The following is a 24,023-nucleotide window of genomic DNA, read 5'->3' on the forward strand; positions in this document are numbered from 1 at the left end:
ATTAGGCAGCCAGTAAGTAGGCTTCCTCTGCCTCACTGAAGGCGGCGTATGCGTGAGCCAAACTGGAGCCAACAGGCCCCCAGGACTGTACCTTCTCCGAGCAGCCAGCATGGACATGTGGCCAAGCCATTGGTATTGCATGGTTGGGGGAGGAGCTTATTTTCATGTGGTCGGTAGGCAGATTTCCCCGTCCACACAGGACAAGCAGCGAACAAGATTGTGTCTCTGCAAAAAAATTCTGGATATCAATAATAGGCTCATACTTATCTTTAGACCATATACTATTAAAATGGAAGTTTTCTCATTTCAAAACGCCACCTCAAGTGTTTTATTAGCCGGCTTTCAGTTTGTTTTCGCCAGGCTAGATGCTACAGAACGAGAATTATTCTACACCCGCCTCCAGTCCCCTACGCTTGCCGCCCTCTTTCTTGATAGGTCCATAATGCAGCTACGTCATGATTCCGGGCCGCATGGAATTTCCGGATTATGCTTCCTTGTTGCTTCTCTGCGCCAATGAGCAGCTTTCATAGGAATGAATGGGCGCCGTGTTTCAATCCGGTGTCCATTTCTTTATATGTCCATGGGTTTACAGGATACTACCGTTACCTTCACAACCTGTAGCCTACTTAGGCTAGTTGAGCAGGGGCCTCTACGGTTTCTCTTTTTTGCATAGGAAATTTCCTTTCCTATCGAGATGAACCGGAAGTACTCGGCGGATAGGTGATTCGAATTCTCAAAATGCTTAGGAAAGGCATAGGAAAGGAACCTAGATTCATCCTTTAACCCTCCTTTAGCATAGGTTACTCCAGACCAGGGTTGCAGCGGATCTTGAAAAGTATTAAAAGTCATTCAATTTAAAGGCCTACTTCACCGGTTTGAATATGAAGGTGTATTGAATTCTGAGATCCTATGTAGTATAAATGTGCAAAAAATAAAATAAAATCGGTTCATCCTAGCCTGAGAAAAGGCAGAAAGTGTTTTTTTAACCCTATATTTCTCCTTCTCGTGACATCACAGAAAGAGAAATATAGGGTTAAAAAAAACTTACTTTGTAAATATTACTGTGATGTCTTTTACTGCGACATCACAGTAATATTTACAAAGTACGTTTTTATACATACATATGTGACCTTCGTAACTATTCCACTGCTGCTGTTCGAATGATTCACAGGGACAAGCTGGATTATGCACTGGACTGGTTTTATTCTGGGATCTGGGACATGGAAAGACAAACACAACCAGTGTGCAATTACATGAAAGTCCTGCATCTCGTCTTGCTCGCACAACAGAGTGACGACATTTTGATTCTCAACGTGATCGTATAGATTTTGGAAAACATTTGTAAATAAAATATAAAAACATAACATCACATATAAAACAGCACAAATAAACATACCTGGGACATGGAAAGACAAACACAACCAGTGTGCAATTACATGAAAGTCCTGCATCTCGTCTTGCTCGCACAACAGAGTGACGACATTTTGTTTCTCAACGTGATCGTATAGATTTTGGAAAACATTTGTAAATAAAATATAAAAACATAACATCACATATAAAACAGCACAAATAAACATACCTGGGACATGGAAAGACAAACACAACCAGTGTGCAATTACATGAAAGTCCTGCATCTCGTCTTGCTCGCACTACAAATAAAAAGAGGAGCTTCGCATGAGCATAGAGGTCACGTGCACCCCGTGCTGAAAGTAACTAGCTAGTACAGCTTCACACATGTTGGCTGCTAGCCCAAAGACACTCTTCAAACACCACGGCAACAATTAATCACAAAACAACAAAACTACTAGTTTTACAGATGCCTCATTAGTCAAGCATGTTATACAACAAGTGCTGATATTTTACACATCATATGAACCGTAGTTTTCACTTATTACTATAATTACTAACTACAGGCCAATTTCCAAACTCCCATGCCTGGCAAAAATTCTAGAATCACTTATTAATAATCAGTTAAAAACATTTCTAACTAGTGCTTCCATTTTGAGCCCATTCCAATCTGGTTTTAGGGCAGGCCACAGTACTGTCTCTGCTGTGACTTTGGTTGTAAACAACATTGTTACAGCATTAGACAAGAAAAAGCACTGTGCAGCACTTTTTATTGATCTTTCAAAGGCCTTTGATACTGTTGACCACCATTTGCTTTTACAGAGGCTGCATGACATTGGCTTTGATCATTCTGCATGTAGCTGGTTTAGGGATTATCTCTCTGATAGACAGCAGTCAGTTAAACTCGGAAGATACCAATCTGAGTTTTTAACTGTTACAAATGGTGTCCCACAAGGCTCAATTTTAGGTCCAGTTCTTTTCACAATTTATATAAATAACATTGTTTCATCGCTAAAAAACTGTCATGCCCATCTATACGCTGACGACACAGTACTGTATTGCATTTCCGATTCGGTGCACCAATCTATTCAGAACCTACAAAGCTCTTTTAACACCCTGCAGGACTGTCTAGTGGACCTCAGGCTGGTTCTAAATACAGACAAAACCAAATATATGTGTTTCTCCAGAGCAAGAACTACAAATTTGAATGATTTTAATATTTTTACAAATAATGGATTTTTAATTGAAAGAGTCACAGAGTACAAATATCTTGGCATCTGGTTAGATGATAAACTCACTTTTAATTTTCATATAAAAAATCTTGTTCGTCGACTACGACAAAAAATTGGCTATTTTTATAGGAACAAAACCACCTTCCCTTTATTTAGTAGGAAAAGGATTATTGAAGCAGTTTTCATGTCTGTCCTTGATTACGGTGATGTGGTTTACCGGCATGCATCACATTCATGTCTTAAACTCCTGGACTCTGTTTTTCACTCTGCTTTAAGGTTCATCACAGGAGATGCTTATGACACACACCATTGTCTTTTATATGAAAAGGTTGGGTGGTCCTCCCTTAAAGAGAGACGTGACGCACATTGGCATATTTTAATTTACAAAGCCTTGACCGGGAAGCTTCCTCGTTATTTAACTGAATTGCTGCAAATCTCAGATGGGCTTTATCAGACCCGCTCCACTGACATGCTTATGCTTTATGTCCCACAAGCCCGGTCTGAGCTAGGAAAGACAGCTTTTAGCTTCAGTGCCCCTGACTCCTGGAACAACTTACAGCAACAAATTAAACTAAATAACTTCATATCCTTTAACCAATTTAAACAAACTATTTTAAATCTGCCAAACTCTACCTGTAACTGTTTTAATTAGGCTATATTGTACTCTCACCCATTTAATTTTAATTGCTACCACTTAATTTCACCACTGTGTAAATGTTTCAATTGTTTTTCTCTTCACCTGTTGTTGTGTATTTGATGTATTTGCGTTGAATATTGTTAATGTATTGTTGTTTTTCCTTTGAATTTGTTTGAACTCGACGTCATTGAAAATGAGGGTCACCCCTCAATTGGTCTCTCGAGGATAAATAAAAGTTAAATGAAAATGAAAAAAAAACTTAATGTCTGAGCGAACAGGGCAGCAACTTACCAACAGAGTGACGACATTTTGTTTCTGAACGCAAAGCAAAATGCCCAGCATTAAGGGTGAAACCAACATCCGCTCTAGACTTTCAAAATAAAATACACAAAAAAACTTTTGTTGCAGTCCCAGGTTTGACAGGAATTTAACATTTAAGACAAATAATTATTTACACTGTTACACATAACATACTTCAAAGATATCTGGCAAGTCCGACACGTACGCTAGAGGCAGTACGGCCGTGGGAGGCTGGGTACCGCATTTAAAACGTAGAAGAAGAATGTGTGTTCCCTGCTTCCAAATGTGTAGTCGGCCGCGGTAAAGCAAAAAAGGAGAGAAAGACGCAGCAAAATGCATGCCCAGCTATTATACATTCAGTGAGAGGTGGAGGGAGGACGACAAATACCGTGGCTGGCTTTTTTCACCCGAGACCACACACTGCCGCTGCTTGTTGGTGCGCAACCACCCGTCCGCTGATGATAGGGTAGGTAGGATACTGTTGCAAATCACACAACACGTTGATTGTGTTCAGTAAACATGTTTATTAATCTATATTTATTAATAGCTGCTCATCAGACGTTCATTCAGGTCGCGTTGACTTGGCGTGAGCTCATGGAGTGAGACTTATTTGGGCAGATAGGTTTAAATAGATGTACTTTTTAAAGTGATCACTAAACTGTTTGATTTTGAATGTTTGATACTGTGCTTTTCATGCTTTCTTTTCCTCAACGGAAAAGTGCTTTTGGGTTTCATTATTCTCCTGCTGGGGACTCCTCTCTCCCTCTCTCTGTGTGCTAATGTATCTCTAGTGAATGGTGGCGTCCCTACATAACTTTGGTAAATTATTAATCAAATCAAAAATGAATGTATTGTTATTTTCAGATTTATTTTTAATGGGAAAATTAATCTGGATGAGCCTATAACCACTACATGAGTATGAACAGGAGGAGTGATTGCAGCAAGCCCTGTGTAAATGTTCATATGTGGATCCGTCAATCATTTTAAAGGGGACATATTATACAAAATCTCGGTTTTAAAGGTGTATTTCCAAGGTCTACTAGAAAAGGTTTTCATGGTTTATTGTTCAAAAAACCCAATAGTTTTCTACCATTTCCCATTTCTTCATCGCCTTTTCCAGCCTTCTCTGCCCTCTATCTCAAAAGGTAGGTTTTGACAGCTTACCCCCCTTCGCAGAAATACTAGTCTGCTCTGACTGGTCAGATCTACATGGGCGTGCATGCACCGCCCTGCTCATTTAGGCCCTTTCCCAAATGACTCCCTATGCACTCCCACTCCGTGAGCGAGTGTGACTCGCTGTGGAGTCACCCTCGCGGCTGTGGAGTGTCACTCGATCATTAAGGGGAGGGTATAACAACGGCGCGGCTTTGGCAAGCCCTCGCCTCTGTCAGACGGAAACAGGAAGAAACCTGGAGACACTAGTTAACTGTTAAGTCTTTATTTCTCACCCTAAAATAAAATTCCACCACTTTTATATTTGACCTGAAACGATCTTTACATTCATAAGCTACGCATGTGAGAGTAAATGTAGTAGCCTATTGAATAAAAACAAACTCACTCCCATGATTTTTTGGCTGCATAATTTATTTTTTGTTAAACATTTTGTAACTGCATATTCTTAATTTTACCAGCTCAGTCTGTAGTGGAGAAAACGGGTGGGTGATCCGCTGTTTAATTATCCTTTTAGTTTACATGCACAGCAGCATACAAAACCAGGGAAAAGAACAATAGTCTGCTAAAGCATGTATTCCACGAATCGCGGCAGTTAATTAGCGTGCATAAATTATAATGCACTGCAAGGATGGTCATAAATAAGAAAAGTCATGCGCTCCAGCTGACTGACGTCACCGCCGCTATTACTACCCCTCATTGGCTTTAACAGTAACACAAATCTTACTAACAATTTAAGGAAATAATAATCACTGTCCCTTATTAACTTGTGGGCATTTTCTTCATCTGCTTCGTTTTATCTTTTATCCACGCCTTGAAAATACACTAACGGTAGACAAGTGGCATAATCAAATGAATCAACAAGTGTAAAACAACATGTTAATTCCAAAATTGTAGGCTACCCTCTGGTTCCGTCATTTAGGGCTATGCATAAAAATAAACAATCAAATGTCTGTTTGAGGTAAGAGAACGTTTCATTTATAATTCGGGAAACAAACTCCATGGAACTCTCATTTGTAAGTTAGCTCCTCCATTCCGGACTTAATTGATTGGCGGACACATGTGTCAAACGTAGGGCTAAGCCACTATCGATGCAGACTCGGTGATCGAGGGCTTTATAACCCACTCACACTCGAGGCTCTGTGGTTTGGGACGACACTCAATATGGCGGGCTCTCCTCGCGAACGCGCAAACGGAGGGATAGTGGATAGGGATAGGGTGTAGGGGGTGGATCTAGATTGGGCCTTACTCTATACCTACCTACATGGGCATGGCACACGCCCAGCTGTCAGTTTTGTTTACTTTTGGCCAATGCAGCATGGAGACCAATGTAAACATGTTTAGCTTCATTTCTACCACAAATATCGGCACACTAACCAGTTCTTAACTAAAAGATGTACAACTGAACCTGTTCAGACAGGAGTCTGAGCTGTGAAAACTGTGAAAATGGCATCAAGATTTCTGATTTCCCTGACATTATCCTCAGGTAAATACTGTTTAATTATGTCACAGTCAATAACATAATTTGAGCTAAGTATTTATGCATAAACTCTCTAAACTGGTAACATACACCCTGTTTTACATTTGTCTTTACAGGTCTGTGGAATGATCTACAGCCCAGTGGAGTGAAAAAGCTTTGGTTGTGAACCGATACTGAGTTGACATGTAAAAATGTACAGTAACCATAATGGAAAAGAATGTATCCTGAATCATGTCAAGATTCACTGGAAAGGCATTATCTTTTGTAAAATGTATGGTTGAAATAATTGTGCTTTAGGTTTGTCAGAGCTGCAAATTATCTGACAACATTTCAATATCTAGTAGATAATGTATCATTTGTATTGTGATCACTCATTCATAATAAAGTTTTACCGTTAAAAAATGTATAGTGTTGCTTACTGTCACTGTTTGCTACCTGTAGTAAAGGATTACTTGAAACTCACATTTTCATCTCGCTGAAGATTTTCTCTGATAAAACAGTATCATTACATTTTAAAAAGACCAAAAACATCCTTAAAAATAAAGCAGTTTATTCATAGCCAGTGGAATGAAAATGTGAAGTGTACATATCAAACAGAAGCAAAGCCATAACTTTTATGTAACTGTCCAGTTTTTGTTGGGCCCTGAAGAAGACCACCTGTTTCACCCAGTGAACACATCCTCCTCTGAAGGAACGGATAGTGTGACGGTCTTGGTGGCTCCGTCCGGCTCCATCAGGTCACTCACCCTGCATTCCAATAGTAGTTGCACTTCCCCTTGTTCATTTACCCTCAGCCCTTGGCATGACGTAACAGCATACGTTGCACGGAGGGAACTTGGAGAGCGGAGGGAGACTGGGCGGGGGAGGAGCGGAGGATTTAAATGGAACCCACTTGCCCACTTGCCCTTGTAGTCTCAATGGACCGTCAGTTACATAGGTAAATCTGAATGCAAATAATACAGAATTATAACATTCTGCTAAGGTAGCCTATGTTGCAGAAAGCCATTTCCATAGCATAACAAACATTGAATTTCGACAGGGTAACTCAGATTATCAAGATATTGTTACTTACACATGTAAATAGTTTGCTCCGACATATTTTCTTATTTATACTTTCAACCAAAAACATTTGTTTTAAATAGTCCTCTAATTGGTAGCCATCGGTGTTATAGCAGCAATGTGTAAACTGCAATACATTCACTGGATTGTTCGTATGGAAATAGAATAGCCTAATTGAGGCGTTTTGGAATATATTTATATATATATATTTGTCCTGCGGGTGGCCGCGATGTCCCTAAAAGCATACAGTCTACCGGAAAATAAAAGGAGAATAAGAAGAAGACGAACTGCAATGCACTGTGGGTGATATCCACCTCGGAGTGACCATCCATGTTGACTTGATCACTCAGCCCTTCGAGGGTCTATCTCACGAAGTTCACTTCAGTTTCCAGACTATTGGAACGACACTTAAGATGGCAGCGGGGATTCCCCCGAGGGCAAGTGCCTAGGGCAAGTGAACGAGGGCCTGATGAACGGGTATTGGAACGTACCGTTAGACACCTGTAACATGGCACATTCAATGTTACATCATGTAGCCTAGCTGACATGTATAGGCCTACATCATACATCTGTTATGGCAAAGCTACAACAAATTCAGTATAGCCCTGGATCAATAAGCAACAAGTTCTGAGTGATGTGTGCTTTTTGAAATATAATGGACAGGAAACAAACACCAGCAGAGACAACTTACAGTATTCCTGTCTATGTGTACATTACACTGGAGATCATGCAATAGGCCTACTGCTGCTTGTACTACAGGTTTATTTTGCTTAAAAAAAACGGCACTTTGTCCCGCATTCTCCCGCACAAACGTAGTCTTTGTCCCACATCTGGTGAATTGGGATCTGGTCACCCTAACTACACACTGTCCGCAGACTTATTGCGGTGTGTACTTGAGCTATACAATCAGACAGCTAGCAGGTAGCAGGATGAAGCTATTAAAAAAATACTCTTCAGTTTCCAACACACCCTACAGTTTCACCGTCTGTTTTACACACAGGGGCTGTCACGGCAGGACTAACGTGAGCTCACAAAAGAGCCAAATAACAGTCACTGCGAAAGACTCACAGCTCTAACCGTTAGCATAAAGCTAACGGTAAAGCTAGCGGGCGCTAATGCTAACGACTAAACCCCGCATTCTCCCATTTCAGTCGGTGTTGGTTATTATAGGAGGGATAAAATAAAGCACATTACAGACATTGAACTAACCAAACGGACAGAATTATTTTTAAAATAGGACTACTTACCAGTGGCGTCTTTGCATTAGGGGCCAGTGGGGCACGGCCCCACCAGAGGGCGCTGCCGTGCAGGGCAGGATTATAAACTTTTCATTTTTATTTTTTTGTCAAAAATGTCATTGAGCATAAGTTAATATTAAATTCATTGTTAATAATGAATTACATGTCCGCAGTTTTAATTTGATGAACGCAATTACTTTTTGTAGTGTAGTAGTTGTGTGTGAACTAGTTCGTTGCTCCGTCTCGTCTGTTCCGCTCGGTGGGGCCCAGTCGAGATGGCCCTGCTGCTGTGTAGCCGCGGACTGGGGAGCTGTGCGCGAGCATGCGCGTGCGCAACGCCCGCTTTAGTTTCGACAGTGGGGCCCGAAGGTTAGGGCCCCAAATCGCTTCTCATTTGCTGATTTGTAGAAAGGGCGGGGTTTACGGCGGGAGCTGCGCAGATCTTGCTAGTGTCACACCCCGGCTCCAGGGAAGGACAAGGAGGAAACCACACAAGATAATTAGTTTAACCAAATAATACTTTATTGGAACAAAGTATAAAGTAACCTACTAAATGGTGCATGAATATCAGTAATCAGTAATGGGTGCGGTGTCTGTGTGGGTGAAGCATGTAGTGTATGTGTAAAGCAAAACTAACTAAGCAAATCAAATCCAAATCCAAAGCTAAGCAAACCAAACCAACCAGCAGGCCAGGGGGAGACCCATGTGGCTGATAACTCCAGCTTATATAGCTGACGAGATCAGCAAGCAGGGGTGCATGCAATTAACAATTAGCTCCTGGAAGCCAGGTGCCAGGAGCTGTCACACCCCCCTCCATAGAAACAGGGTTCAACACTTAACCTGCAAAACAAACACAGTTAGATACGTGGAACATACAAACATGACAAACAACTGACACGTTGACCAGATATCTCTCTTTTCCTTAACATTTTATTTTCCGGCATCCCCGAGACCCAGCAACTAAGACCCTACAGCACGAGGACGAATGTTAAGCGGGAGGGTATAGCTAAGGCGATGGCGCCCGGGAAAGAGCATCAGCAGCTACATTATTCTGGCCTCTGATCTGTTGAATATCCCGTTTCATACCAGGCCAGAAAAAGTCCTGAAGGACCCGCCCATATGTTCCCCTCAATCCCCCTTGACCAGCTACATGCGCCACTGTGATTACCGGCTGTCTATATTTCACAGGAAGCACAATCTTCCCCACTGATCCCCCAGCCAAATTTCTCCCATGAAGGACCCACCTCCTCATCAGCAGGCCCTGATGGAGAAAATAACCTCTCGAGTTGTTTCCCCCATTAATAGAGTGCCCGGCCTGCTCAAACAGCTCTCTTAACGAGAGATCCTCTTTCTGGTCCCTCACAAATTCTGCATGAGAAACAGACCCAAGATCAGATATCTGTATGTCAACTCTTGGCAGCACACTAAGAGAACGGGACACTGCACCCACCGACTGCTCAGGGACCTTAGACCTCGCTTTAGCAGGAGACACTACACACAACCCATCAGAGGTGGACGCATCAGGCCACATACATGCTCCTGCCAAATCATTGCCCAGGATAATATCAACCCCTTTCATTGACAAATCTGGACGCACACCCACCTCTACATCCCCCTGTATCATGCCACAAGACAAATGCACTGTATGGACAGGCACAACAATGGTGTTTAAATCCATTCCTCTGATTCGAACACACCTTCCTGTGTCAGAGGCTGGTGAAAAACGTAAGGCTGACTCCCTAATAAAGCTTTGTAGAGCCCCAGAATCTCTAAAAACTTTGACAGGCACCTTCTTACTATGGTCAGTTAAGGATACAAAACCCTCTGATATAAATGGAGCATACCTTAAAGCAATATCAGCTGCACTCAACACTCTGGGTCGCATCTGAAAAGGAGGGACAATTGTGTCAGTACTTAGCTCTGAGCTACTAAGCGGAACAGCTAACCCCACAGATTGGACAGGCCCTGTACTAAAACCCTTTTTTGATTTTAGCAAGGGGCACTCCTTTTTCCAGTGCCCTTGTCGCTGACAATAATTACAAGTTGAATTAGGATCATTGTTCCCAGCTCTGCCTAGCTCTCCCTTTGAAGAACCCCAACTGAAATCCGATTCACCTTTCTCCCCGCTGTCTTTGAATCCAAACCGTTGTGGACCTTGCTCCCCAAAGACACGTTTGTGTGTTAAACCATATTCGTCCGCAAGTACAGCGGCTTCTTTTGGAGTTTTAACTTTTCTCTCATTGATATAAGTAGATATGTGGTTAGGCAACGACTGCTTAAATTGTTCCAGCACAACAAGGTTACGCAGTTCTTCAAATGACCCAACGCTGGACGCAGAACACCACCGATCAAAATGTATATCCAGCTCCCTTTCAAAATCCACATGCGTTTGCTTTTCCCCTTTTTTCCAATTTCTGAAGAGCTGCCTGTAGGCTTCAGGAACTAATTCATAAGCTTTCAACACGGCTTCTTTAACCATTTTATACTCTTTGCACTGTTCTGCTGTTAAAGCTGCATATACCTTTTGGGCTTTACCTCTAAACACGCATTGAAGTAACAACGTACGTTCACTATCAGGCCACTCCTGTGAATCAGCGAGACGCTCAAACAAGGAAAAGAACGTATCTGGGTCTTCCTCATCAAATTTAGGCAGCAATCTGAGATTCTTAGTACAATCCACTCTAGATGAACCAGCAGACCTAGTTATATCAGTTCCTGCCATCTTACCTTCTCTAACTAGATCTAGTTTGTATTGTTCAATGTCCAGTTTTGCCTGCTCTGTTTTTTGTTTCATTGCTTCAAGCGCCAACTCTTTATCCATTTTTGCACGTTCAAGGGCCAATTCTTTATCTATTTTTACACGTTCAAGGGCCAATTCTTTATCTACCTTTATTTTGTCATGTTCCATTTGTATTAACATCAGTTCCTTTTGTTGATCAAAGGTGAGACTCCCCCCTGGTGAAACCACCGTACTTGGTAAACCCTTACCTTCATCAGAAGCCAAAACCCCTTCTTCCATCAAAGTCGCCTTCAGGATACGTTTGATTGTGTCCTTCAGACGTGTAACTGCAATTTCAACTTTTAAATGATCAGCAATTTTCAACAGTTGGTCCTTTGTACAGCTGTCCAGCAAGGTTTCAGAAGGAGACTGAATAAACGCTTCTACTAAAGAAGCCATGCCAAAACAGCTTTGATCACTGGGATGCAAATAGAATTAGAACTTCCCCCCTAACTGCCTATCCAAACCTGAATAATCTTGACCCTAGTGTTCATGCAGCTTGCGGTGGGTATTTATGCACTGTAAACCAGCCGGTTTGAAAGGCGACCTGCAAGCAGACAACCCCCAAGATCCTTCGGATGTGCCCCCGAGACAATTGACATTGAACAATTGACACTAACCACGCCCCACAGCACTACCAAAAGGGAAAAACAACAAAAGAAAAAAAATTCACGCAACCCAAAGGGGCAACGCAACTGAAGCCTAACAGGGAAAGTTCAAATCCAGACATGTGCTCACCAGACAATCAACTCTGTTAGCCTAGCCTCAGCCGACTACCCACTATGAAAGGAACCTGCTCCCAAACCAACTACTAACCTGTCCTATGTGATATTCCTCCAACCTGTTCAACTACTTAATCCAACCACTTATTGACGAGCCCCCATGTCACACCCCGGCTCCAGGGAAGGACAAGGAGGAAACCACACAAGATTATTAGTTCAACCAAATAATACTTTATTGGAACAAAGTATAAAGTAACCTACTAAATGGTGCATGAATATCAGTAATCAGTAATGGGTGCGGTGTCTGTGTGGGTGAAGCATGTAGTGTATGTGTAAAGCAAAACTAACTAAGCAAATCAAATCCAAATCCAAAGCTAAGCAAACCAAACCAACCAGCAGGCCAGGGGGAGACCCATGTGGCTGATAACTCCAGCTTATATAGCTGACGAGATCAGCAAGCAGGGGTGCATGCAATTAACAATTAGCTCCTGGAAGCCAGGTGCCAGGAGCTGTCACACTAGCTACGTAGCTAACGTAGTAATACTGTTACAGTAAATTGACGTCACGTTTATTCACTGTGACTATTTGTCTGTGAATGTGCTTTGTTTGAATTGTGTTGTCGTCACTGCCTGTTGCAAGTACCCCACATTAATATCTAAATAGTAGGCTAAAAAAAGGGTCCTGTGTTTCTCGTTTTTCCCAAAAATGGTCCTATGTTCCCCGGTCGCAATAGTTTCATGCGCCGTAGCTTGGGGCAGAGCCGCTCCAGCCCTGCCCGACTCGCTGGCTCTCCACGCGGGGAGAAGCTCCAGTGATGCCTGGCTCAGTCGCCCCCTCGACCGAGCGAATCTACGAGCGGCCGCCCCCCGCCAGATCTGCCTTTTCAGTCCAGAGATTCGACTATTCGGCTGCCGTGCAGGGGCAGGTCTTTTGGAGGTTTAAATGTGTTTTCTTTCTATTAGCACTTTTGGTAGGCTAAATAATAGCCTACATGCTTGCGCGTTGCGCTCATTAGCCTATACGTTCTCACCTGAACAGTTTTCTGTCAATCAAACTCGGAATTGTAGCCAATTTATTCCTGTCGGGTTGTAGGCTCCTGCCCATAATGTGGTTCGGTCAGATTCAGGCTAATGAACACGGGGTTCATGTAGGTCTAGTGGATTATGGTGGTGCTATTGATATAATAGCCTGATGTATGTCGTCAGATTCGCGTTTGAGTGATGGTATTATTCAGCTGCAATTTTGGTCCCCTCTGTCACTTGCTGCTTTGTTTTTGTTGTGATGGTAGTAATATGTGGTATTTCTGGATTGCGTTTTAAGATTTTCCTGCATGGCCCCACCAGAAATTTCAACCCAAAATCGCCACTGCTACTTACATTTCGGACGGATGGTGTCTCTCAGTCTTCCTGGCAGTCTCCTCCACACTCCAGTAAAAAGGCTTTGATCACACAGATTGCAAACCTTTGCTGGAGATAGCCTAACAAAAAATGAAGTAAATCCATTCAGCCCTAGTGTGCTTCGAGGCTGGGGTGTGATGGTAGCTTGAGGTTGAGCTCACACTGCAGCTTACTTCTCCTCTGTTGTTGCATGAGCGAGTGGAGGCTCAGCCAGGTGTGTGTGGTTACCAACGGGGCGTCTTGATTTGCCATTCAACTGCCGAGTTTCTGGTGAGCTTTCCCGTGGGAGTATTTATGATAATGAAAACCGACCGATTTCGTCATCAGTCGGTGTTTTTTGGAAGAAACCTTCAAATCCCCCCTTTTTCGAAATAAGTGTCCCAGAAGAAACTGGCATATTTGTCTTTTTGAAGCTTGTGTGTGCTGGTAGGGACGCCTATAAGCTAAACAGTGTGCCCAAACACCGGCAATGTTTGGTTTTTCATAATATGTCCCCTTTAAAGGATGATTTCACCGGTGGAAATATGAATGTACCTATGTAGAGCAAAACCTATGTGTTATAAATGTGCAAAAATTTTAGAAATCGGTTCACCCTAGCCTGAGAAACGGCAAAAAGAGTGTTTTTATGGTCTCTCTGCCGGTCTCTGCCTCTAATAGAGATAATATCTCGTAATTACGAGATCCTGCTGTGAAACTTTTTTTTATTTGGTGAATGCTCAGCGCCACCGTAGCCTGCAGTAGCTCACATACATGAAAAAGAACTGCAAGGTTACGTCACGTTAGCTTTGCTGCGCATGTTACCAAAACTAGGAAAACATAGTGCCAATAAGACATTTTAGAACAGGATTCAAAACTGCAATAAGATATAACACTTGTGCCGTGTTTACGCCCGGGTCACATCCTACGTCTGTGCAGTGTATCTAGCTCGCAGTTTTTCCCCCCACACAGTCAGTGTCTCACTGCTGCAGCGCTGCTTTTACCAGCCTGTTGCTACATGAGTTTTTCTTTGATAATTCACATAAATAAAGTGCTGTGTAGCTGCTCTGATCGGCTAACACAGGCACAAAGGGAAAAAAAGGCAGATGCAAATGCAAGAAGTGTGGCGGTGATGAGTGAGTAAAAATAAAAACTTACTGTGTTGTGGTCGACGTCCGTCTCTCCCCGCGGGCTGTGGCTGGCGCCTACAGTTCACCGTCTCAATACTGAAATATGTCTCCGGGGTCCCTCTTTCCATATGTGGAGTAAAGCTACAGTGAAGTTTCTAACAGTGAACACCGCAAATCCACCAGGCACAGCGGCGGGGCTCCTCTTCAGCATGGAGCAGCTGCTAGTGTAGCTACAGCTAGCTCCTCTTCCTCCTTACGATTATCACCTCTCTTCCTCGCTGTAATCCGGTTTATACAGGTTGACACGAATGTCCGTTCACTAGAGTAAACATTAAAAATCCCCTTCAGGCGTTACAAATGGAAAATATCCTTCTGCCATGGTCAGAGTTTTTCGGGACTCTGCTTCTTCGCTAAGCGGGGGAGAAACATGGCGGACGCTGTGTTTACATCTCGTCCGTGAGCTCCCGCCTCCCTCATTCCGTATTGGTGGGCATACAAATGTGCGGAAGGGATGGCCTGTAGTTCTTGGCGCTTCTAGGCTGGTGGGCCGTATGAAGCGTTTCGCGTCACGCGGCCCACTACCATGTAAAATGTGGGGTGTGGATTTTCGGGAAAGCTGGACCAAGGGAATACTGAGTCAGGACAAACCTCTTTCATTATATTATAATAGTGATTTTATAATGATAGAACGCCGGTTCAGTATGGGTGAAGTATTCCTTTAAGACAAACTTGAGACATCGCTAATCTTTCCAAAACTCTATACTAAACCCCTCAGCATTTGGTTAGACATTCTATTTTCACCCTTCTACCTGTATACTGTCAAAAATAGAACATGTACTGCTAAACCTCGTCATTTCGGAGCCCTGGACATATCCACACACACACATTCACTCACACGTTGGTACAGTGTGTGACTGGCACCATTCACTCACTCACACTTACGTGTGTCTGGCGCGTGAATTGTTGCATGTGCTCCGCAGGAAAGACATGAAAAGCCTCTTGTCAGCAGGCTGGCTGTCAGCTAGCGCGCCGGGCTAGCTCATATGCAGGCAGCAGCAGCGTTGCCCTCCAAAGTGTTTGGTGAACCCTATCAGGTTGTGTTCATCAGCTGAAGTGAGGTGTGTGTGTGTGTGTGTGTGTGTGTGTGTGTGTGTGTGTGTGTGTGTGTGTGTGTGTGTGTGTGTGTGTGTGTGTGTGTGTGTGTGTGTGTGTGTGTGTGTGTGTGTGTGTGTGTGTGTGTGTGTGTGTGTGTCCGGCTGTCAATACTCTGTGAAGGGCCTGGGCACAAGCCTGTCCTGTCCAGATCTAGTGTCACTTCAATAGACAGGAAGGTCTGCTGCGCCCGCTAGCCAACTGTGACCACTCGGGTTACTGCTATTCTCACCCAAATGATTGATTGATTGATTCAATTTATTTCAGACATATCAAAATTTACAAAACAAAATGAAAAGCATAAACAAATAACATATTGAATTAATATGCCTGAAAAGGAGTAGGAAGAAGTATAACTTATTTAATCCTACCCTTTTCCACAGCTCAATAATTCATATTTATATAATTCATATTTATATTAGCCAATCATATCCACCTTCATTGGATCGTCTCAATTTAAAGGTCACATATTATGCTAAATGCACTTTTTAAATGTGTTCTAACTTATCCATGGGGCCACGGTGTGCCTAGAGACTGCCAAAATATTTAAAAAAAATAACAATCTCTCCTTTTCTCACTCTCCCCCTTTCTGAAACCCCCACCCCTCCCCCCCAATATACTTTTTTTTTTAAATTTTTTATTAGAAATTTTATTTACAAAAACAAACGATCTGTTCAATCACAAGAGCGCCCGAGGCAAACATCAAAACATAGTGCATTACAGATTAAACTCATTACAAATAGCTTTGGTTTTCACAGCTTTGCAGTTGTTGCAATACTTAAAGAGGACCTATGATGCTTTTTGACTTTTATGACCTATAAACGTTGTTATGATGATTCATAGTCATGCTTAACCATACTAAATTATCAAATAATGACTTACATGCATTTCGACGTATTCCCTGCTGACCGTCTGGGGTGTCTGTGCAGAGCACTAAACACTATTCTAGCCAGTCGAGAAGTCACGTCTTCAAAGCGGTCTACCCTTTCATGACGTCATAGCGGTTTATGACGTCATAAACTGCACAGCCACATCCCCATATTTTCTTTATATGTCCATGCTTCCGATGCATCCCCCCCACATTAGTAACCAGAAATTTCCACCGTGCAGTAGTCTATGATAACCCCACCCCCCCCCCCCCCCCATTTCTTATTGGTCCACGGCCCCGAGATCCCGTGCCCGAGATCCCATGAGATCCTCTGAAAAATGTTCCGAGCAACAGCCATGTTGCTTTCCCCGCTAAGCGACAAGATGCCCATAGCCTACAGCCTGAAGTTACATACACCAACACAGAATGCTTTTGCTCATACTCCACTAATTTATCTTAACCACAGCAGTCTATGCCTCGTTTTTAATAACACAACGGATAGGAAGCTACTTGTGGGTTTTTGCAAACAGTGAAACTGAAAGAAATGTTTTTATTGGTATTTTTGCCTGACTGGTGTATAGCTATTTAGCTTTGGGACAAGCATTCAGCTTTTGCTCATAAAAACATAATTCTATTACCCACACCAGTCTGGAAATGCCTCGTTTTTACCAGGACAAAGGATTGTAACTTAATAGTGTGGAAGTCAATTTTGAATATATTTTTTTCACTGATTTGTGTGGTACTTTTAGTTTATTGTATCGTCTGAGTCTTATTTTTAGCGTTAGCGCCCATTTAGCTTCTGTTGTAGCACTAAGTTTTGCTCATAACACGCTGTTTATACTCCCCACAGCAGTCTGAAAATGACTCATTTTTAGAAATCAAACTTTGAAGCTACTGTTTTCACTGGTTTTAATCATGTCAGGTCATGTCAAACTGTTCTCTTAGCTTAGCTCCGGCCCGGAGCCTCCGAGTAAACACTCGCAGTCACGACTCACGTAGTGTCTCTCTAGTATCGCGAGAGCACGGCAGAGACGGTGGGAGAGCCCCATGGCCATATAAAGAAAGCCCGGCAGAGAGGTGGGAGGGGCCAGCCAGATCGCACAAATATAGGTCATCCTGAGACCAGAGGACAATCAGGGTATAGAGGCTTGCTACAATAAATGATCTGAACGGGTTTTTCAGCAAACATCTAAAAAAATAAGTATTAGGGACTACTAAGACCATATAAAATTGACAGCAAAGTGCATAATATGTTACCTTTAACTGTACACCATCATCTATCTACCCACAGGGGTGCAGTCTCCCAATGGAAATACACAAGATAAAATATTTGGGCTTTACCTAAAGGTGGAGTCAGCGATTTTCTGAATAATGCTTGTTGTCAAAATCACTTTTGCTAAAAATCAGTGAATATCTCATCAGGAACTGCTACCTGTAGGCTATACAGTGTGTGCGCTGAAAATAAATCCAGTGTTGATACACAGCCCAGGCTCTGTAAATGTGCATGTTTTGCAGCTTTGATTGGCCCAATTTGTGTACATACCCGTTTACAGAGCTTAGGCTGTGAATTAACACCAGATTAGTTGTTTCAGTTTACATATAATAAGTTTACATATAAATAATAATAAAAAGTACGGACAGGTAGTTGATAGTGAGTAGATATTCGTCGATTTTGACGATCTATAATAGTGCATTTTGTCTTTAGTCCCCCGTTTTTCTCAACACGGCATCTTCCTTATAACTATTTCAGTAGGCTACCATATCCATTATTCATCAGTGGAGTTTCAAAGTGTTTTTGATCAGTACATATAGATTATTTATTCCGGCTCTTCAAAAGCTAAACCGACTCAAACATTCCTGCAGGATCACAGTTGAATGAAGGTATGTGTTCCTTCCCACTATCAACAGTGTTTTATTGTGTTATCTCCAAACACAAGGGAATATTTCTCATATCATTGTGTCTGCCTTGAACAGTCGAGAGCTAAGAGTTGTGCCAAAGTTTGTCTTAACAACAGTCAGGTTTCCATATGTGCATTGCAACACTTCTAAGTGGCTCCTGATTTTATGGACCATTAAGACTCTTTCAAATTTTATTAGGGACACAGTCTGATTGGCTGTTGGTGACCAGCAGTAGTATTTGCGTGCTGCAAAGGGAGATACAATTAACACAAATATATGGGGGTAATATTAATTGAAGAGCCAAAATGAAATAAATACACAGCGGGTAATGTAACATAAAAAAGGAAACTAAAATGACAACTTATCAATTAGCGGTCAAACCCCTGCAGGACAGACCACCCGCCAACCTTAGCTTAAAGTAGACAGGAGGGGCTGAGAATAGAGGTCGCTGTACTCACGTTTGTCTTCACGCACGCCGGGTTACACTACAGGCGTCAAACTGTTGCGCGGGGAACTGCTTCCTCTCGCACGCTTGTGTGTTTACATTGTTCGCCTCACTTGTGCTGCCGCTCTGGACCTGCCACCCACATCTCCTGTTAATTTTGCATTGCCCGTGGATATTTAAAACAACATGAAAACGAGAGAGGAACTGTTGATGGCAAAGCTGCCACGTTTCTTTTTTAGGGATGGGGGGGGGCATAACAGTGTGCCAGTGAGGCCACATTACATGGTAACACTCTCACTGAAAACACAAGGTTTTCCCTTTACGTTTTCTAAAGTTTCCACGCTCAGACACAATTGTTTTGAAAACTTTACTTGTGCACATGGTTTCGGGGAAAACGGGCCGAAATCGCTGCAGTACTTCTGGTCAAATTTGATGCATAAAACCTTACTGTACACTACCAAAAATTAATGCCACCAACATTCATGAAGCTTTTGGTGTAGGCTTACGGTACGGCCACACCAAACGCGTTGCGCACGTAAGAGGCGTAAAAATCGTCATTTTTGCATAGGGAACCATTGGTTAAGGCGCGTAGATGCATTACACACGTTAAGTTGAGAACACACCGGGCGCGTTGGGTGTGGTGGCGGCGTTGAAAAATCCTATTTTTGCATAGGGAACCATTGGTTTAGGCGCGAGGATCCGTTGGCCACGGCAAAGCGGCGCTTTGGAAGCGTTACCAAAGCGTCAACGTGCCATGAAAAAAGATGAAAAAATTGAACTTTCAACGCTCCGTTGCGTGACGTTTAGCCGCGTTGGCCAATCAGCGGTGAGCTTGACCCGACGTCACAGACACGAGGACCGGAGGCGGAGGACAACACAGAGGCAAACGCCGAGGAGGGAATGTATTTACGGCTGGCTGCCTGGTGCTGTATGAAGCCGCTCGGGGTTGGGTTGGAAGACGTGGGGAAAGTGAACCAGGAGAATGGGCTTCCTGGTTAATTCAGTGAATATGTGCGGCTGTGCATTAGCCGATAAACCAAGTTAGCGCCGGTCGGATAGCGTTAGTTAACTCACCCGGTTGTGTGCGGCCACCACCTCCATATAATGAAGCCAAACATAACAGCTTAGTCCGGGGAACTTTCACAACGAGTACAGCGAAGCACCGGTGTTTATATCTACGCCAGCCACGGTCCCCTGTCACAGCCAGGTAGGGTAATGTAGGCTAGTTGCCTTTATTTTCTACTGCCCTGCACACAATGCTGCTGTAAATGTGTTTGTTATGGTGCTGCCTTGCTGTTTGTGTTCATTTCCGAGTGGCGTGAATCTGTCACTGATTAAAGACAAAAGGAAAAAATATCAGCAGGCCACGAAGGAAAGGGAGAGACAAATGATTACAAAAGCGACAACAGGCAGAATTGTACGGAAGTATAGATTGCAAAGATTTGCAGAGGATTCCCTTGGCTTTTCAAGGAAGCGGTGGAAACATCAAGATTAGATACGCTTTGAAAGGAAGAAGACAAACAGATTCACTGACAAATTTAAAGATAGAGTGAAAACATTCTATGGAAGGGATGATGTAAGCCGTATAACAACAGGGACCAAACAAACGGTCACTAAGAGAAAAGTAAAAATGCAAAACCGGTTCCTGGTGGATACGCTAAAAAATCTTCACAGAAGATTCTTATCAGAGAACTCTGATGCCAAGATGTCATATTCTCTGTTTTGCCAACTTCGTCCTTTTTGGGTCGTTAACCCTACAATCTCAGAAAGAGACACATGTATGTGCAAACTGCATGAAAATTTGAGTTTTGTGGCTGAGAAGCTCAGTCAGCTTAAACTCATAAAGACTGCCAACCTCGAAAGCTTGGTGGAGATGGTTTGCTGCAACCCCGCCAACAAGAACTGTATGTACAGGGAGTGTCTGCACTGCAAGGACATGTGTGTCCCGATCGCCAGTACATATAACAGTACAGCAAAAGTCTGTTATACTCAGTGGGTAACAGCAGAAAAGGAGATGGATAAAAATAAAGAAGGAGAAGAGAGGTCAATTGTAAAGGTCACCGTCAATAAATCTGTGGAGGGCACACAGGAGACGCTAACTAATGCCTCATTTCCACCAAGTAGAGCGGGTCGGATCAGAGCGGGACAGCTCACTTTTAAGAATCTCGGTGTTGTTTCCACCGCGGACCCTACCTTTACTGGTAGGGCGGGGTTTATGACCCTACCCTTACTGGTGGGGCGGGGTTTAGGCTGGACTGCGATAGCCGCCGCCAGAATGTGGGTTAAACTATCGGGCTGTGGAACAACTGAGGTCAAGCCAGCGGTCTCTCGTTTTTGCTTGGTCAAACCAGCCGTTTCTTTATTTATTCCCCCCGTGTTGTTGTGAGCGTGTATTTACTAGCCTACTATCTATGGCGAAAACACACAGAGACGGCTCGGTGCAAGTTGCAACTGATAGAGACAGTGAGAGAACAGCGCTGGCTGCGGCAGCTACGTGACATCGTAGCAGTGGGACACAGTGTAGCCAACTGATTAATTTAATGACGAGGAAAAACACCACACAATAAACAGTGCCGCGCTCACAAGCCAGCGATCTCTCGTTTTTGCTTGGTCAAACCAGCCGTTTCTTTATTTATTCCCCCCGTGTTGTTGTGAGCGTGTATTTACTAGCCTACTATCTATGGCGAAAACACACAGAGACGGCTCGGTGCAAGTTGCAACTGACAGTGAGAGAACAGCGCTGGCTGCGGCAGCTACGTGACTAGTGGGACACAGCTGTAACCAACTGATTCATTTATTGACGAGGAAAAACACCACACAATAAACATTGCTGTGCTCACATTTTCGCCAATACACAAGACTCTCTTCACTCTTGCCGAGATGACTACACATGGCGGAAATGATTATTTCGACCAATCAAATGACGGCTCCGCCGTTTCGGCCCGCTTTCAGGCGGCTAGTACCCCTACGGAGGAGTACTGAGATCGGGAGCGGTTAGGTGCGCTTAAACCGTACCCTACCCAACATTTGGCAAATGAAAAGCCAAACTACCCGGACCGAACCGCTCCGATCCGACCCGCTCTACTCGGTGGAAATGAGGCATTAGCTGTTCCAGACATACTTACAGCGGTTTAAGCAACACCACTTCAATATAAAGCAGCAGTATGCCTTCTGTCGTGAGCTGAAACAGAGTATGTCAGGGGAAGAGGCTCTGATACATATTGACTTCTCAGAAAATTACAGCTGCAAATATGGTTCCCAGATTCAAGCTGTCCACTTTGGGGCTTCACATCAGCAGGCCACTTTACATACAGGGGTCTTGTATGTTGGTGGAAAACCAAACCCTTTGTGCTTCAGCACCATATCAACTTCCAGACAAAAAGGCCCTCCAGCAATATGGCAACACCTTAATCCTGTGCTGGATCACCTTCAGGCTACTCATCCAAAAGTGTCTGTGCTGCACTTTTTTAGTGACGGACCTTGCACGCAATACAAGCTAAGAGGCAACTTCTTTCTGTTCAGTACAGAACTGGACAGAAGGGGATTCAAGGCTGGACCTGGAATTTCTTTGAGGCTAGTCATGGCAAAGGGGCACCGGATGGCGTTGGAGGAGCCCTTAAAAGAACAGCTGACATGATGGTGGCAAAGGGCCGTGATATACCTGATGCACACGAGCTGTTCAAGGCCTTGAAGGAGACAGACACAACAGTGAAACTGTTCTTTGTGAAAAGTGAGGATGTCAACAATGCAATGGAGAAAATGCCAAAGCATATACCAGCAGTGCCAGGAACAATGAAAATCCACCAGGCGATTACTCTGGCTCCAGGAGAACTGATACATCGTGATGTCAGCTGCATGTGCACAACACGGAAACAGTTTAACTGCAATTGCTTCAACACAAAGCATTTCAAGTTTGCTCAAACGTTTGCAAATGTGTATTTAGATCTGTGTGCGTATTTAGATTTGTGTGTCTGTAATCAGATTCGTGTGTAAATGGTTTTGTGCGTGTGTGCATAGATTTGTGTGTCTGAAAATGGTTTTGTGCATGTGCGCACAGATTTGTGTGTCTGCAAATGGTTTTGTGCGTGTGTGCACAGATTTGTGTGTCTGCAAATGGTTTTGTGCATGCACACAAAGATTTGTGTGTGTACACGGTTCTGTGTGTAGACACATCTGTAAATTATATTAATTGTGGTTCTAAAAGCTCAAATAGACTAAGGGCCGGTTTCGCAGACATGGATTAAGCCTAGTTCTGGACTAAATTGTACTTTCAATGGACAATCTCCATTCAAAATTCCATTTAGTCCAGGACTAGGCTTAATCCATGTCTGTGAAACTGGCCCAATGTCTTTTTACAAATCTCTTTTTACAAAGCCATGGAAGAACTGTAGCAAAAGTCACGTGGTGTAGCAAAAGTCACGTGTGAAAAGACAGACACGTTGATTGGTCAATGTGTTACAGTGGCAGGACTCTTATTTTGAAAATCCCTAAACCGGATGTAAACAGCTTTGGCTATGAACTAGTCTGGCATGACCACTTCCGCCAGCGTCTATTCGCTTGCGTCGAAAAGCTACGCAGCCCCCGGTTGCTGGCTTTCCCCTATTGTGATCCCCCTCAAATTCGGAAACAATTCGCTCAGTCAACCCGTGTGCTTATGTGCAGCGCTCTCTCTCACACACACACACACACACACACACACACACAGGGTGTGAGAAGTCACATTACTGTAGACAGATATAAAGTGTGGCGATACTTCGGGATAATAATATTGGCGGCGGCGGTCCGGGATGCATCCTAGCTTAGCCTAGCTGTCCAACTTCATTGTACAACTACCCCCGGGCAGAAATACCCTCATAAACTCTGGAAAATGAAGCGTGGGGGTTTGAATTGAGCACCGGACCTTATAACCAGCTAGATTAAGATCCGCCGTTCCCTTTCTTTGGTGAATTAGGGACTATGCAGCGGTGTTTTAGCGACGGGGAAAGATTCCAACGGCTTCCACTATCACCTAGCAACTCTTACGGCTACTTGCTGCAGTTGGTGTAGCGCTCACAACGTCAAAACCCTGTTCTGCCTGTAAACAGACGGACTACGGCTCTGACTACAGCGATAGGAGGTGGTGACATAAGTTCTCGAATGCTAAAAATTCTACTCGACCGCCGTAGCCGTCCTCTCAACCGCCGATGATAATG

This window comes from Ammodytes marinus (genome assembly GCF_949987685.1).
Source record: "Ammodytes marinus genome assembly, chromosome: 2".
Classification (NCBI taxonomy): Eukaryota; Metazoa; Chordata; class Actinopteri; order Uranoscopiformes; family Ammodytidae; genus Ammodytes; species Ammodytes marinus.